Consider the following 13,245-nt stretch of genomic DNA (forward strand, 5'->3'; position numbering starts at 1 on the left):
AACGCACTGAATAGCTGGCCAATCAGAGCAGACCTCGCTTCTCAGAACGATGAGCTTTGTAAAAATCGACACGTTTTAGAAAGGCGGAGCATAGAGGAGCACCAGTAATGTACAGTATGTGGAAAATAATTTTTAACCTTAAACCACATAAACACATTGCATTACACCAAATACAATACAAATAATGTTCATTTTAGCAACGTCATATGACCCCTTTAATGACTTGGAGAGGATCTGCAAAGAGGAGTGGGACAAAATCCCTCCTGAGATGTGTACAAACCTGGTGGCCAACTACAAGAAACGTCTGACCTCTGTGATTGCCAACAAGGGTTTTGCCACTTATTTGACTCATTAAAATGCAAATAAATTTATGACTTTTTTGAAATGCGTTTTTCTGGATTTTTTTGTTGTTATTCTGTCTCTCACTGTTCAAATAAACCTACCATTAAAATCATAGACTGATCATTTCTTTGTCAGTGGGCAAACGTACAAAATCCCCACTGATCCCAAAGAAAACATTTTCCCCACTATATAATGTGTCATGTTTTCAACAGGTCAAGATGTCTAGACTAATTTCAGAAGCCTTTTGTACTGTAAAACAACTATTTCAACTGTGAACATTAGCTGACCTTTGTCAGCGTACTATATGAATGCGGCCTTTGTGCTCAAAGTCTCTGAAATCATCATCGCCGTTGTTCTCCAGTATGACCTCCACATTTATTTCGACCTGGGCTGTTCAATATGTCTCAACCTTCCTCTTTATCTTTCTTTTATACTTCCCTCAGCCTCTTATTTTCTCTCCCGACATGCCCTTCATACACAAAGGCACTTCATCATGACACAGTTTGTCTCGTACCCCCTCAGACCTCGCAAACAGTGTCGCTGTTCCTCTCACAACGCTCCAAGCTCATTGTCTCTGTCAACAGGAACAATAATGAAATCCCAAAGGCATACTACAAACTATATATTCCACTCAGACACAGCTGTCTCTGTGTGCTCAATGCTTTCCACAAGGTGAGATGCTTTTCTATTGGAAGTTCATATTCCACCACTGAACAAAAATAAAAAAGGTATTTGCAACTTTTTCTCTCTATATCTAGGTAATTCATACTTTTTGCTTGCAAGTGCGACTTTACATCCGAAAGAATGTCAGAATTGCAACATACAGTCATAATTCAGTTTTTTTTACAGAATTATGAAATGTAAACTATCAATTATATTATGCAATTCTGAGGAAATAAGTCAGAATTGACATATAAAGTGACCATTGCAAAAAAAACTAATTGTGTCACGAGTTTATATCTTGCAATTCTGACTTTATAACTCACAATCGTGAATTTATATCTTGTGAATCTGAGAATAAAAGTCAGAATTGTAAGAAAAAAAGTCAGAAATGCAAGATATAAAGTGATATTTGCAAGAAAACAGAATTGCGAGTTTATATCTCACAATTTTTACTTAATTTTTCACAATTGCTATTTCATATCCTGCAATTCTGACTTTATAACTCACAATTGCAAGTTTATGTCTTGCCATTCTGAAAGAAAAAAAGCTAGAATTGCGAGTTATAAAGTCGGAATTGTGAGATATAAACTCACAATAGTAAGAAAATAGACTTTTTCCCTCACAAATGGACTTGTGAGTCACAATTCTAAAAAGAAGTTAGAATTGCAAAAAAAGGGGCAGAATTCCAAGATATAGTCGCAATTGCAAGAAAAATGTCAGAATTATGAGGATATATCTTGCAAGTCTTACTTTATTTCTTGCATTTGCTAGTTTACATCCCGCAAATCTAACTTTAGAAATCACAATTGCGAGTTTATATCTCACAATTTGTAGAAAAAAAATCAGAATTGTGAGAAAAAAAGTCAGAATATATATCTCACAATTCTGAGAAAAATAGTTAGAATAGTGAGATAAAGTGTCGCAACTACCTTTTTTTATTTTTTTTATTCTATGGTGGAAACGGCCTTCCATATTTTCCACCAACACGTAAGGAAATCACTTTTTTCCATTGATGGTTTTCATTAAGATTGCCTTGGCAGCCTCAGAGGGAAAATATCTTGCACATAACGTAACACTGCTCACATTTGTCTTTGTAAACAGACATTAAGCCTCACAATCTGATTCCTCACACCACTACAACATGTGATCCGAGCGCCAGGGCGTAGACTTTACACCACTGAGGGACAATATGCATATTACTTTAAAATAAGACTGAACATGTACCCAAGATTGTTGGAGAGAACAGAACAGGTGCTTAGATACAGCGCTGAAAGACACTCCCACGGTACAAAAGGGATGCCAAGCGCACAATATTGCGTTTATCCGCCGACAACGACTACTGGCATCAAAGGGACGAGCTTTTGTGAGAGTGATGGTTTGAATGCATACCTTTCTTGAAGCACCACCAAAGTCAGTTGGGGCTGCGGTATCTATAGTAACAGCGGATTATGATGTCTTACATAACCATGCCTGTGCATTTAAACCCCCTGGATGAACCGCGCCACATTGGTTTCATAACGAGCATGTGTCTTCTGGGCATGTTTGATTGTAGAAAAAAAGATCTCAATACTGAAACATGAAGAAAAATCATGTACTTTTAAAATTTAATCTATAAAGTATTATTTGCATTATAAGAGTTTTTGTACTGACTTTAATAGATGCCTATTTAAATAAAATAGAATTACGGTAGCTATTAGTAAGAATGACCATTGATTGTGAGAAAAAATTGTGAATTAAAATATGTTTTAAAAAAATTATCAACAGCAAGTTACAACAATGAGAATCAAGGGTAAATAAATAAGTTTAGAATTTTGCAATGTGACCTGGACATACAGTATTTATAAAAAAGAAAATATAAAATCTATAGTAAAATATGTAAATGTATAATAAATGTAAAACAAACATAATAGATATTACAAAAATAATAAATATATAAATATAAAAACAATTACAAGATCATAACGAATATGATCTTGTACGTTGTTTATGTTAAATATGTTTTTGGGGAAAAATATTTTTGGAAAAAATCAAATAAAACAAAAGACAAAATATACATATATTCATGCAAAAAAAATACATAAAAATACAGCTAGCCCAGACATTATAACTCCCTTGGTCTCAACTTCCTTGTTTGACCGAGCAATGGAGGACAGGGTTATAACTTGTTTTAAAAAATCCCTGTTTTTGCAATTCTGATTGGCATAGAAATTACACTCCATTAAAGAACAAGTGCACCTCAATAAAAGTCTGTTATTATTTACTCACCTCCATGTCATTCCAAAGTTATTATTCTTTTTCTGTGGAACACAGATATTTAAAAAAAGAAAAAGAAAAAAAAAAGAATACTTACTGTGATTTAGCAAAAAAAAAAATTAATAATAGTACCATGAATGAAGTCGGTAACACTTTATTTCGATAGTCCACTTTAGACATTCTACTAACTGTAAGTAACTTTGCAACTACATGTTAACTAGCAGTCATTAGAGTATTAGTAGACTGTCTACTTAATATCTTCTAACACTTTCTTCTGATGGGTCCACAACATACAACATACTGACTATGAGAAACTTTGCAAGTATATGTCAACTTTTTCTAGTAATCCTAAACTAACGGTCTACTCTGAGAGTTAGTATACATGTAGTTGCAAATGAATGAGAATTAGTTGACATGTAGTTGCAAAGTTACTTATAGTTAGTAGAATGTCTAAAGTGGACTATCAAAATAAAGTGTAACCATGAAGTCTCCAGAAGCCATACAATAGTTTTGTGATAAACAGACCAGAATCTGAGAAATATTAGCTGTCAGTATGTTGGACGTCAATAACATCAAATGTAGTTCTTGAGTTTCTCATAACCAAACACCATGCCATCAAACCTCTTCCACAGCTGCAATATTTGATAGAAAAGCAGCGGTGGTGTATATTATCAGAAAACAAAGAGTTTCACTATAATAATTTACAGCCATCTTGACATAATCAAGTGGAACAGCAAAGAAAACGATCACGCAATCTGATAAACATAAGACTTGTGCATCGCTTCTGTAGAAATCTGAGTATCTAAAACTGTTTTGTGACCTGCTCAATCTGCTGAAATCAATGATCTCACAGACATAAAGCACAACAGCTATTTTATTGAGAACAATTTGCCATTACTGGCCCAAACCAGTTCCTTCCTCTGCCTGTTGTATCTCATATCTGGGCTCTTTCCAGAACCGCCATCTGTTGGTCTTTGTTAATGACACAGTTTGTCTCAGCGTGTTGTGCATCTCCATTCGGCAGAGCGGCTCTAAAGTCACAATATGTAATTTCGTGCCGCCGATAGGCAGAGTTTTGTGTTGATAACACGGGATGCTGAGCGCTCTCACGGTGGAGGGGGAAGGTGTTCGGGCATGAATTAGACAGTGGGAGAGAAAATGTGTGGGTTGGAGTTTTGCTTATTGCTTCAGTTGGACTGAAATCGACCTTTAAAAGTACATTTAAATGCAATTATAACTTATATTTCAAGCTGTTGCCTCATTTTGAGAGAAGTAATGATAACTTGCATTCGGTATGAGTGTTGCGGTCCTACTCGCCCCGCTCCGAGCAGGAGTCGAACCGTGGTCTCCGGTGTGGGAGGCGGGCGATCTAACAAGGAGACTAAAGGCCACAGCCTCTAGCGTCAGAGCGCCACTTGAGGTCGGGGAGTGAGGTTTAACCTGCACAGCATTTACCCGCTGGCCTCTGCTACACTCTCCTCCCTAAACCTCACTCCCATCCAGGTCACGGCACCAATTTTGCGGTCCTACTCACCCCACTCCGAGCAAGATTCGAACCGCGGTCTCCGGTGTGGGAGGCGGGAGATCTAACAAGGAGGCTAAAGGCCACAGCCTCTAACGTCAGTCACTAGAGTGCCACTTGAGATCGGGGAGTGAGGTTTAACCTGCACAGCACTTACCCACTGGCCTCTGCTACATGTGAGTCAGAAGTTGATTCACTAACCACTCTGGGTGCGTTTCTCCTACGACGACGAACGATGCATCATTGGGGGAAACTAACAACTAGTCACGACTATTTTGTAAAAGCATAGAAACATGGTCACAACTTCATTGTTTGAACCATGTTGGTTCAACAATATAGGACTCTAGACATAAAGGACAATAATTATTGATTAATAATAACTAATTAATCGAGTCGAGATCACAGTTAATATCAGATTATTGTAATGTATTTACACATAAAAATAAAGACATTCATTTTTTCAAATCACATTGTGCAGTAAAATAGATTGAAATGTACATATTTAAATCAAATGAACATCAATATTAAATGTATGAGTGTTACAGTAGCTTGCTTATTGTGCTCATTCAAGTGCATGATTTAAGTCCGCATTTTATTCAAGAAACTTCTAACTGCAAGACAAGAGCTGTTGTTCCAGCCACACTTTGCGATACGTCTTACATCAATGTTGACAAAACAGGAATAATGTGAACAAGCTGTGCTGACGATAATGATGCTGTTATTAATAATTCCATCTAACCGAAGCGCATTACCCTGCACAAAACTACGGCAGGCATATTGCATTAAAGGAGCAGCATCCAGTGCCCCCAAGACGTTTCCATTCTCAACATTTTATTACCACTTGTTTATCGCAGGATTACGTGCCTCTGTGAAAATCCATAACAGGTTATTGCGAACACCTGGGATTTAATCAACTTCATTTGAAGCAATTTCCCTTTTTGCATTCAGCCATTAGAGAGTAACTGGCTGAATGATGTGTTACCATGGAGGAGATGTAAACAAAGTTACAGGACTCCTTTAAAAACTAAAAAATAAACGCAGACTAATGAACAACTTTGTAACCAACATTTTGTTAAATTATTTCCTGATTTATGTTCCTTTCTGACCGAGTGAAGCAGTCAAAAATGAGCCTAAAAAGGTCTAGATGACTAGATCATGCCTAAAAATATGTAAGCCTCGAAGCGGTGAAATTTTATTAATATTTAATTGTTTTGGAGGCGTGTCTGAATCTCCATCATGATGACTTAAGTACAGGATTCAGTCAAACTCCCCTCTTCACTTTGATGGCAAGTTTGCTGAAAGAATAAAAAGCTTGTTACTTGTTAAAATGGTCCATCAAAACGACGGCAGTTTAGTGCTTTATAGCAGAAATCTGACAGTATATTGGCATCACTCAACTTTGGCAGGCCCATCAAAACAGCCGATCGGGTTTCGCTCTTCACTGACATTGACATGACATACATGATTTTTCTGAATTGTGACAGTCCTGCAGGAGCGCAGACATTTCCTCTGACAGCTAAATTACAACGTGGCAAGTCGGGCTGAATGTGTCTCATCTGCTGCTTCTCTCTCTCTCACACAGCCCTGAAATAACAGCCAGCAGCGCTCCTCGTTATCGGGAGTGAAAAGGGTGCTATTTTCTGTGGAGGAGTTCATAAAATCACTGTGGTGATAGAAAGTCAGAAATAAGTTACGGAAAGTAAAGGTGGGATGAAAAAGTTGCCAGGATAAAATGTGAAGCATCATTTTTAGCATATAAACCATTAATTATACTGCTTGCAAGGCAGCACTTAAATGACATAGAGTTTGTTCTGAACCCTTAACTCTAAGCATTAAACTTCTGATATTTTTAGTTCAGCCCAAACTACACTGGAAAAAAATGGTTTAGAGCTCATTTTAACTCAGAAATTACTAGTAAATTTCACAATTAATTACGGTTACATTTTATTTCAATAGTCCACTTTAGACATATGGTAACACTTCAGATATTCACTATTAAAAACGTTTCCCTCAATAAACACCTAATTTTCTGCTTGTTGATAGTAAGGTAGTTGCTGTAGTAGTTATGATTAGGTGTTGGGTAGGGTTAACGAATCTAGAATTTGGTCTTGCAGAATAAGGCATTTAGATGTGCCAATATGCTAATGTGCATGCTAATAAGAAACTAGTTAATAGTGAATAGTGTTCCCTAATCCAAAGTACAAACACAGGGCACAAACTGGTAGGTTAGGGTTACGTTTAAGGTTACGTTTAGTAAAGTTGAAATGCACTTGCAAAGTTACTTACAATTAAATGTAAATTGGAGGACTTTGCTAGTTGCAAAGTTACTTATATAGTTAGCAGAATGTCTAGGATTTTCAAAATTTGTCTCAGACGAACAAATCGTGGCCAAAATCGCATAGTGTGAGCCGGGTTTAAAGTGGACTATCAAAACAAAGAGGTACCAAGAGGTACTCCAATAATCTTTGTTGAAAAATCCACTCCATTCAAACATTGTCACACCCAATGTGCATTCTTTTTTCATCATTTTGTCGATGTAAAATAAAAAAATCATGCTGCTTTTTTCACCATCTTGCTCCAGAGAGATTTGAACACACCTGACATCATAATTATGACTTACTGACTCATAAATACAAACTTCCCAGGAAGTCTTGAATGGACCATAAAACATAGGAAAAGCATTAAATACGCACCTGATGCACATCAATTGCTCTTTATGTTGTTCCATTAATTCTAAAATGCCTTCTGTATTTGTCTGAAAGTAAAACAAAGAGAATGAAAAATGAATAAAAATTGCCCTGTGTCAATGGCAAAGCGGCATTTTACTTACACAGAACCACAGCCTAAAGTATAAATTTAGCTAAAACTAGATTTGCATGCATACTCAGTTTTGCATGCACTGGTACTTCCTTTGGGAAATGCAAATTAAGTTACACATCAAATGAAAGCTTAAAAAAGACACCAAATTTGTTGATTTAGGTTGATATACATTATTTAACAAAACCCCTTGGCCTACAAGAGAAGTGAGTTAAGTATTACTATTAAGTCAGTTTTGTTCGAGCGTCAAGACATTTCCTCGAGTTTTTTTTTTTTACATTCTTCGCCTCATGCAATAGGGCTAAATTATTCAAGGCACAGCTCAAAACGATGTCGTGCTGCGAGGGTGTAAGGTTCCATTGTCCAGTGCTAAAGCGGGCTGGAAGGGACATTCTCCACATCCTATCATTTTCCAGAGACGCTGCTGGGCTGAAACAAGAGAGCTTGAAGAGGCTGGGGATCAAGGGACCAGAGGCCCCGGAGACTGAGAGCGACTGTGATGCTACACATACACTCTCACACCAGAGCAAAACCTGACAGAAATGCCACAGACTGCTATTCGTTTCCTTCAAGTCAACATGAAATCAATAAAAACTGTCTTCGTAATATTTCCTAAAGTCAGCATGAAATCAGAATTGACCCTATATTCTTCACCTTATTGTGCATGACTCAATAATGAATTGTATTACAAATAAAAAAAACTTGTCTTTTCTCAAAGTTCAGTTACTTGCTTCCCCTCTAAAATGACTTTCCCTGACATCACAAATCCCTCATTTCATTGACCCCTCCAACCGCCTCCATTTTCATGATCTAATCAATTCCCAATGGATAAAATCAAATCTGTCAACAATTATGCTCTCATACCATGTTTCACTTGGAGTTATGTTAGATTATGAAACAAAAATGGGTTGTGAATACCATTTCATGTTGACTTTAATGGTTTCATTCCAGTACCAATTTCCTCAGCACTTACAAATAATAAGATGGTCTTGCTTACCAAATACAATAGATTTACCTGCAATCCAAATACAAAAAGCCCTTGTCATGGATCAGAGTGACTGATTTGGGTCTCATTTTTTTAAGTGGCATTTCCACCCAAATGCTGTGTGGCACATGATCCAAATGTCTTCATCACAAATCACTGACAGAAACATACAATAACAGAGCATGACCAACAAATTTTAGGGGGAACTTTTTTCTCAGGAGAAACATCTGATATACAGGTCTTTATTTGCTCTTCACCTCCATGGCACAGCTGTCAGGGAGAAATGATGGAGATATTAAAGAGATTTCATTTGCAAATTTTTCTTTTCTATGGGTCCTCATGTGCCAATTAACAGAGAATTTAATCTTTCGCAATCATCCGTGCTGTATTACAGCACCTGAGAGATCTTTGTGCCTTTCCTGGAGAATTGTCTGGAAATTAGAGATGAATATTTGGTATTTAACATTGCATGCCGAATTAAACACGGCAGTACAACTCCATAAAATCTGAACAAGGAGCAAATGTTAATCTATTTGAGTCACACTTTTTCGGATTTGCTAATTAACACAAAATGACCCTATTTACATATTTAGCGACAGAGCGAGAAAATCTTCCCAGCTCAGAGTTGTGCATATGATTAAACCCGAGCACTTTGTCAGCATTAATGACATCCTTTTGTCGTGAAGGGTCATTCTGACAGAACCTCGGAAGACAGAAGAAGCTAATGACCAAATAAATGTCATTTTTCTTCTGCGTCTAGAGAAGAAAATCCATTCAGCGTATTATTTTGGTCTAAAAAGTACAGTGAAAAACCTTATATAATATGCATGTTAATTATCAATGTCTTTGACCATTTTACACCTTCTCTCTGAACCTAGGGAATAAACGGGCCCAACAAACAAACTTCACACAGTCAGGAACACCAGATGGTTTGATAAACTTTCCCACATTTTAGTGCACTTCAGATATAATCTTTGTGTGCTTGTAAATATGAAATGACACTATGCATGAAAACAGATTCATTGCATGAAACAGAAACACTGAACTGAACTTCAGATAATCCAAGTGGATTGGGTTAAACTTTTGGTTAAAACAATTTAGCGATATGCAGTAAATGTGCATCTCTCCTGTCTGAGGGTGAGTGGTGCGCATCATTGAACATCTGTCCATCCTCTGAAGGGCTCTTTTTCACTGTAATTGTCTTAGTAGTTTCGGCGCAACAAGGCAAACATGCTCAATCTGTAACAGAACCCTGTGTGTGTATAAATAGCCCTTTTATCACATGCTTGTGTCGGTTGCTAAGTGAAATCCAAGTCGAAAAATTGAACATCAGCTTAGCTCGAATAATTTGATACACTACCATTTCTCCAACTTGGCAAGATCAATTTTCTCTAAATCAAATCACCGTAATTGCAAAGAGAAAATTCTGCAGTTGTAACCTTGCAGCTTCAGCAAAATAAATAAATAAAAGTTTCTGTTTCAACCGCTGTAAAACCCATTTAAGAATTCAAAGGATAGACAAACACAATCCACGATCCAGCACAGATAAGTGCAGGAGGAATAATGGCCATTACTATTTGCTATAAACTATATAGGCTTGTGTGTTAGCATCATCAGATGAATCTTAATGGAAAAGAGTATTTCCACTGAGCATTTTAAGCCACATGGATGGGAAAGTTCAAAAACTCGCCAGATATTTACTTCATGAGACTTATTTGATTTAAGACTGCATCTTGTATAAATTATGTAATGTACATCAGGATATGTTTTTACTTAATTTAATCAGTTTGTCTAAGTAGATTGAAAAAAAAAAACGAGTTTTCAAAAATTTACTTACCAATGTCACTCCAAAATCCACTGAATGTTTTTGTTCCAGTAAACAAGAAAGGAGAACATTTGAAGAACCGCACAATTCTTTTCCATAGTGACCACAACTATCAAGCTAAAATATATGCATAAAGAATTCAAAGAAACTGTTCACCCAATAATGAACATTTGCTGCAGTGAATGAGTATGGTCAGAATGAGAGTCCAAACAGCTGATTGAAAACATCACAGATCTGCACGACTTCAAACCATGATGACTTCTATCCATAATAATGCTTTCTCCAGTGAAAGTCATCTTGTTTGAATCAGGAGAAAAATATGCAAAGATCAAGCACCGTTTAGTGAAAACAGTCCTAAACAAACAGTTCTAAACACATATTGGTGGATTTTGATGTCAGAGAACAACAGGGGATGGACTTTTTCACTATAGTGGAATCCTTAAAACGACTTAATGATGCATTTGTCTCTTTGAACATGCAGCTTTTCACTTCTCAAGACATATATTGATGTATTGGAGTTGTGTTGGTTACTTGTGGATTATTGTGATGTTTTTATCAGCTGTGCTCTGACGGCACCCATTCACTGCAGAGGATCCACTGGTGAGCAAGTGATATAATGCTAAACTTCTCCAAATCTGTTCAGATAAAGAAACAAACTCATCTAAATCTTGGATACCCAAGATGTATAGGTTGTGAGTACAGTTTCAGCAAATTTGTATTTTTAGGTGAACTATTCCTTTAAATTGTTTGTTAATCATAATCTGTCAAAGCTCTAAAATTGCATTTGAGTTAGTGTTCCAAAAAAAAAAAAAAAAAATGGTTGCAAGTTTTTACCACCTGAGGTCACTCTATTGCAGTAGCATTGACGAGTCAGATGTGTGAAGAAATGCAAAACAGGTCTTAGGATCAAACCTCATTCTCAAAACAGATTAGGTCTGGAGTTACAGTTATTACAAGTTAACAGATGGATGATAGAAGTATGCATACCATAACTTATTCTTTGTTGTTGTCTTTCTACTAATCATGACATAAGAGTTAATTAGACCTAGCCAGAAATAGTTTCTAGGAGGACAAATCATGCATGAACTCAGAATAAGATTAATACGGCAGCGGAAATAAAATCTAAAACATGCAGTTTCATGTTTACACAGTATAACTGGGGGTCATGAACTATCTGATAGATTTAAACACAAATGGAACTCTTCCAGTTACCTGGTATATAGCATGTCAGATTTATGAAATGTCACGGTGTAGATTAATAGCGGTGAATGTAGAAATGTAGTACAAAGCCAACAGCGTGCCAACATGAACCTTAAGGAAAAGGAAAGAAAAACACTTGTTAAATTACTGAGATATTTGCACTCTGGCGAACTCCTGAAGTTCGAATGATTATTCACTATTGGTTGGAAAGCTGAATCAATATAAGGGAACCTAAAGAGGTTTCTCGTCAGCACATATAGGTTACTGCTATTTTTCTTGAAAAACAAGAAATCAGTCAGGGTGCGATATCCCACGAGCAATCGTTCATATTGGTAGATTAACCTTTTCAAAAATAGAGTGCACATAATTCCAGAGCAAACACAACAGTGACGATCGCTTTCATCTACGGGGTTTCTCCTCTGAGGAAAGAAAGAATGAAATATGGAAAAGTCTAAATAATAATGCTTTTAGGATGTCGCTAATTAAATCACTCAGAGCTACAATTCTGCTCAATAAATCAAAAAGTCTCACCAGCCAGACTTCTGACTACTGAAATGATGTTCAGAGCATATTGTAGTTTATTCTGTAACAAACTGAAAGCTCATTTAAATTATAGCACAGTGTTCCATCCTGCAGTTAACAAGTGACAGAGGGAACATTGTATTGATTTTGTTTGGCTAGAGCTTCCTGCCATCCATATATAATAAATATTGAAATTTTAGACATGCATCTAATAACAATATGTAAGGTGTGCTCAAGGAATTTGCAAAGTTTTAGTTTTTCTCAGTTGCTTTCGTGCATTTCTCGAATCATCCTTAATATTTGCAAAGAAGTATGTGCATTTCTCAAAACAATTCGTACAAACAGCACCACACAATGGATTTCCTGCAAAAGCCTGTAACTCTGAAGAGTAAGTATTTATGTCAATGAACATATCAGTGCCATTAGAATGAAAAGTCCTTGTGTTATTGTTCACAAACAAGATAGTCAAAATGCTTAGTCATGTTGTCAATATAACAGTGCACTGTTAGTATTACCTGATGTGAACTATGGCAACAGTTTGGATAAAAGTCACTGTAATGAAACGCAGAAGGCTGCACTTCTTATGTATGCCATATATCCATTTCAAAAGATGTTGATTGAAAGAGACTGGATATGATTCACAGTACATCATTGTGACACAGAAAAGAAAAAGAAAAATGGACACAAAGGTGAAAATACAAAATTAGAAAGGCAAACACAGGAAACCCACCTCAGCCATTGTAAGCCATGAGTGACAACATGGTCCAAAATAGTGGCCCTTATTTCATCTGATGTGAGCCTATGTCCTTGGTCTCTTCTGCCTCTTCCTCTGTACCCTTCCACCATGCATCCTTACTCTTCTTCTTCCTCTCGGCTGTTGACCCTGATAGTTTCCTGGATGTTCATCTATTGTCCGAATTTGTAACTCTTGTGTTGTCCTTTGTCTATATATGCTTTCCAATTGAAGGTTCATGAAATGCACCTTTGAGTTATTTCAGAGAACTGGTTTATAATTGGTTGATCTATATTCTCTTCATTAGCGAAAGTCTAATAATTTACAAAAAGTCTAATAGAAATGTGTAGAAAATATGCTTGACAGTTTATGGCAACTAGATC

Source organism: Barbus barbus (genome assembly GCF_936440315.1).
Source record: "Barbus barbus genome assembly, chromosome: 11".
NCBI classification, from domain to species: Eukaryota; Metazoa; Chordata; class Actinopteri; order Cypriniformes; family Cyprinidae; genus Barbus; species Barbus barbus.